The sequence below is a fragment of the Ascaphus truei genome, chromosome 4, assembly GCF_040206685.1.
Source record: "Ascaphus truei isolate aAscTru1 chromosome 4, aAscTru1.hap1, whole genome shotgun sequence".
In the NCBI taxonomy this organism is placed as follows: domain Eukaryota; kingdom Metazoa; phylum Chordata; class Amphibia; order Anura; family Ascaphidae; genus Ascaphus; species Ascaphus truei.
In genome coordinates this window covers 294996813-295002812 of record NC_134486.1, presented here as the reverse complement: position 1 = coordinate 295002812, position 6000 = coordinate 294996813, and positions in this window count along the sequence as shown.

Sequence of the window (6000 nt, the reverse complement as noted above, 5' to 3'; positions counted from 1 at the left end):
TCTGCATACATGTGTATTGAGGCTTCCTTACAAGCTGTAGGAAGATCATTAATAAACACTGAGAAGAGTAGGGGCCCCAGAACAGAGCCTTGCGGGACACCACAGGTGATATCCAGGGGGTTGGATTTAGAGCCTGAGATGGACACATGTTGGGATCTACCTGATAGGTAGGACTGAAACTAGTTTAAAGCATGCTTCCCTATTCCAGAGCTGAATATGTTGTTGATAACATTCCAGAAGTTAGCTGGGTTTGATGTATTCTGGAGGAGATTGTCAGAGTAATATTGTGCTTTTGCATGCCTTGTTTGCCTTGTGCACATGTTCCGCAGGCATCTGTAGTGATTGAGATCCTTGGTAGTGCCAGTTACTTTGTAGCTTTTCCACAAGGCATCCCTGAACTGGTAGAGTGCTATAAGGTCAGGTGTAAGCCATGGAAGATGGGCACCCCATACCCTTATTCTGCGTAGTGGAGCATGGGTATCACAGAGTTTTAAGAACTCTGATTGGAAATAGTCGAGCACAGAATCAGGGTCGGGAATTAAATCGATTCTGTGCCAAGGGCAGTTGATAAGGTCATCCAGAAACTGTTGTGGGTTAAAGTTTCTAAATGTTCTAGTGAGGAGAACTTTAGGGCTTGATTGGGGCGGTTTAATTTTCCTTACACAGTACACTATTGCATGGTCACTGAAAATGTCAGGAAGGATGCCAGAGGATTAGCTGTAGGGAAAAAGTATGGGAACTCTGTTTTAACACAGAGACCAGAAGTCACTTCTAATACAGTTGCTCCCTGCTGAGGTCAAGCCCAAGATATCCTGTTTGACCGGAATCCTAAAATATTCAGACTGTCACATCAGCAAAATAACTATAGCAACGACAGCTGGGCTGGGGGGTAACTGAAAGGAATATGGCATTGTTAAGGACAACTGGCTTCCGTTAAGTGTACATGGCAACTTAAACAAAAAGAGATACCGGCGCCCACTGAGTCCAAAATAAATGGAAGTCGAGTTGAAATAGTCCCAATCCCAAGATGATCTACAGTCACTAAATCCTTAGGTGCTCCGTTAGGACTTCATGCAGGGGAAGTGGAACATGGAATGAAAGCCTTTGTTGAGCGAGAGAAGGGCAAGGAGGTGTGGATTGCCGTCTTCCTGAGGCTTCACTGGAGATTGTCAGTCCGTGACGTCATATCCGGCGACATCATTTCCGGTTTCGGCACGACGGAGACGTCACTTCCGGTCATTGCCAACAAGGAGAAACGGAAGGAGTGCACGGCATCCTGAATACCCTGCGAACCCTCTACACGTGATTACCAGCTCACATTGGTTTAATGCGATTTTACATCTGCCGTCCTGTGAGTGTTATCTAGATTTTAACCCACCGGAGCGGCACATCAGCTTCTTGTCCTATCTTATCATTCTTTAGTTATAATAAATTAACTTTTATCAATAGCTTTGCTTTAATGTTGTTTGTCTAGTTGTGTCTGTTTGTCTTGTCCCCATGTGGCAGCCAGTTTGCATTTATATGTCTGTGTAATCTGTATAGCTGTGTTGCACTAAATTTCTCTCTTCTTTCATTCCATGTTCCACTTCCCCTGCATGAAGTCCTAACGGAGCATCTAAGGATTTAGTGACTGTAGATCATCTTGGGATTGGGACTACTATGCAACTGGACTTCCATTTATTTTGGACTCAGTGGGCGCCGGTATCTCTTTTTGTTTATGCTGTCTTATCTGATTGTACCATCAGTTTTCCACTAGGTTGCCTTCCTACCAATTAGGGTTCCCCCGCATAGCAGGGTTTACTGTATACATTCCCATTAGCGCTTTTTTGCATCACATTCCTTTTTTTTTGTACATGGCAACTTGGCAACCTGAATGAATTACATATATGTGACAACGCCCCAAAAGGGCTATAAGAACTGATGCATATGCCCATTAAAGCAGACAGTGAATGAGAACGATATTGTATGTGTCCGAATTATTCATTTGTCTCTGGACGTCTGCAGCTATTCCTATCCAGCACATTGAACCTGAACGGGTCCTCCCGGGAGGCAGCCTTGAGTCCACAGGGGTAGACCTGCTACCGTACGGTGGAAAGCAGACCATATTTTCATCCGGTCAAACCCCTACCATGAAAAGCGTTCTTGCGACTCACCACTAAGAGGTCCTGCTTCAGCACAGACCAGAAAAGGTAAAAGAAGGCACAGGGAGGAAAAGGGTACCTGAAACAGTCAAGGGGTCCCTAATATAATAGGAGGGGCTGCCCAGTTCTTGCCCAGGTCACACTAACTCTGGGATGCTACATTAATTTATAAAACTGAGAGGGTTTAATTAAGATAAGGCTGTGCAGGTTTTTATTAAAATAAGAAGTTTATTTATTGAGTATCAGAGATATGGCTAGTGGGGAAAAAACACAGTTACAGTTTTCACTCTAACTCCCACACCAAATAGACTTAGCATATTTGAATAAAGAAGAGTATAAAATTATATTTTATTAAGCAGCAGTGTTTGAAAATGTGTTATATACTTTATCCATGAAACATAAGGCAGGGTTTTTCATCTCCTGACCACATGGGGTTTTGGTGCTGGTGAGTCTAATCCTGGATCCCTAGATTAAAGGGACACTAATTGCCAGAGGTGGGAAAGCTATTCAGGTGAAATGGCTACATCAAGTATCCGCATCCTGGACTGAGCAGGTGAAATGGCTACATCAAGTACCCGCATCCTGGACTGAGCGGGCCATCCTGGTCAGTTGCCCCTTTTCCCAGACTTAGAGGCACTGAGCCTGCGGGAGCCTTTGAATAGTAAATGAGAAAAATGGAATTTTGTGCACATTCTCTCTCACTGTTCTGAAGCCATAGGTGCCAGCTTTCACAAACCTGGCAAAGTGTGTGAGTAGTTAGAGATTAAATTCCCACGCCATGCGTTGGAGGACAAGCTGTGGGACTGCATGTCCCAAAGTGAAAAGGTAAAGAAGGGGGTGAAGGCAGTCACAGCAATAGAAGTCCAGCCCAGGAACAAATGAAATTAAAATCAGCTTTAATATTACATGCTGTACATCACAGAAGGGGCACTCTGACGCGTTTCGTCCTTCTCCAGAACTTTATCAAAGAGTATACTACCCTTATCACACAGATTCCTTAAGTAGGTGTTAAACCATTATGATTGGTTGTTCTTAATCAGAGATCTATTGAATCCAATAAAGTTAATGGTAAGCCATAATTGGGAACAACCCTCTCATTGAGTCTGTGTGATACAGATTGATAACACAAAATACATAGTAACATATAACAACAAACATATTTAAAAGAAAAACACAATGTTATACAATGTGATGTGAAGCATGTATTAATAAATTTAAGGAGACACACATATGGAAGTGAAGAAAAAATTCATATATGGTAAAAATTATATCTACAGTAGTTTAACTTATAATTATGGCAGCATCAGTTACTTTGGGTTCACTCCCATATTTTTTAGTCCCAAAGTGAAAAGAAAGAACAAAAGCGCAGACGCACATAGTGAAGTATGTAAAGTGAATATAAATATATTATTTGGGTAAAATATCTGCGTACATCAGGTCAAATTGTTACCAGCATTTCATGTACAATAACATGAGTAAATGGACGTCACACAGCTGCCGCCAGACATCAGGGGATCTTCTTTATTGCATCCAAGACACACCACAGCATCTATGGAGAAACCTCCGCCTGCATCCGATTGTAGAGAGGGAGCCTTTGCTGAAACAGTGCCGTCAGGAACCGCTGCCTAGCCCTGCTTGTCACTATACAAAACGCCGTCAGGGGCCGGAGCTATCCGCTTCACCGGCAGGCTTGTACCTCGAGTGTCCCGTATGTGTCTTACGACCGGCCGCAAAGGGAGGATGGCCGTAAAGTGTAGTATTTACGTCACTTACACGATCGCGGGAAAAAACGGCTTATGAAAGACTCCACGCTTAATGGGCACACAGATAATGGATAGAATAGTAAATAGAGCTAAAAGATCTATCCAACGCGTTTCGAAGCGTGAGCTTCTTCATCAGGGATATTTGTAAAGTGATTTTAAAGCAATATATACCCTAAGACCACATCGGATAGGTCAAACAGAAATGAGCAATGAACCAATCAGGATTGAGCTACATAGCATCCCACATCTGTGGGTTTAAGCAGGTCATTAGTGCCTACATGTCAAATTGGTTTAACCCCATCGGTTGTGGTCAGGGTATAAGTACATAGCATAAAACAATTAATCTTTAATAAAACATATAGCACAAAAATATTCATAACAGTATATTACTTAAAAAAAGATATATCCTAAATCTAATAAAGGCATAGGGTTCTGAAATAAAACAGACAATCTGTTAGTCTTTGTTCAAGGATAATAAAACAAATATTAAGGATGTTTAGCATAGACATGTACCTGATCTTACAGAATATTGTATGCCAGACAAAACACTGAAAATTGAATTCCAAGACACATATTAATACAGACACCATAGGTCTATATTTTCATTAAGACCATTTAGACCTAATGTTTCTAATTTTTGTATCCAGTATGTTTCTTGGACGAAACATCTTTTATTCTATCACCTCCTCGTCTACTCCGAGGTATATATTTAATCCCCTTAAAGGTTAGGGACGAGGGATCCTTATTGTGATGGGTAGCGTAATGACGACTTACACTATGAGTCTGTAAAGCATTTTTAATATTCCTCACATGCTCTTGTATGCGGAGTTTGAGACTACGTTTTGTGCGGCCCACATATTGCAGGCCGGACGGACATTCCAATAGGTAGACAACAAAACTGGTATTACAGTTTATAAAGTCTGTAATGTTATACATTTTATTGTTCTTATTTGACTTAAAAGTAGTTCTTACAGGATGAAGGAACCTACAGATGCAACACCTTCCACATGGAAAGTTCCCTACTGGCTTATTGCTTGCCAGGAATATCCTGACTTACAATCTACAGTTTTCCCAATGTCACTTGGGGCTAACACACCCTTCAGGCTACGGGCTTTTCTGTAAATAAACCTGGGAGATGAGCTAATATGACCACTAAGAATTGGGTCAGTTGATATAATTCCCCAATGTTTTTTAATAACCCCCTCTATCTGCCTATGCATTGAATTGTAGTTAGTAATAAAGGGAACTATTATTTTCTCTCCATTTACATCAAGTTGTGTCTTCTTTTTTGGTAACAGCATCTTTTTGCGATCCATTTTCCTAACTTTATCTAGTCCCCATATACAGGTTTGCGAAGCTGGGGGCAAATCGTGAGCCCATAGCAGTTCCGCAAACCAGCAAGAAGAACTGGGAAAGAAAAAGAAAATAATTGTGGGTTAACACATACTCAATGGCTTGGAGGATAAACCATCTATTCAGATCTGTTAATTTAGGGTCTTTTCTCAGGTAATCATCAACCGCCGCAATACCCTTGCTATGCGGAATGCTTGTGTACAGGGCTTGTACGTCACACGTTACCCATCTGTATGATTTTTTCCATTCGAATTTTGCAAACAGATTCAATACCGTGGAGGAGTCTTTCAGATATGATGGTAACTCCCCCACAATGGTCTGCAAAAAGTAATCCACATACTGGGATAAGTTTGCGGTCAGTGATGATATACCTGAGCTTATAGGTCGGCCTGGTGGGTTAACCAGGGATTTGTGCAGTTTAAGGAGATGGTAAAATACCGATAGTTTTGGTGAGTTATTATATTTAAAAAATCATATTCCCTTTGTGTGATTATGGTTAGAGATAAAGCTTCGTCTAGGAGTACCTTAAGTTTAGTTAGGAACAAAGTAGTGGGGTCTGATGCTAATTTCTTATAATAGACAGGGTCACAAAGGAGTCGGTGTGCTTCCTGTTCATAAACAGATCGATCTTGTAAAACAACACCTCCTCCTTTGTCAGCCTGTCTAATAATAAGTTGGTTATTATCCTTAAAGAACTTTAAAGCAAGGTTTTCGGCTTTAGTTAGGTTATGTCTAATGTTACC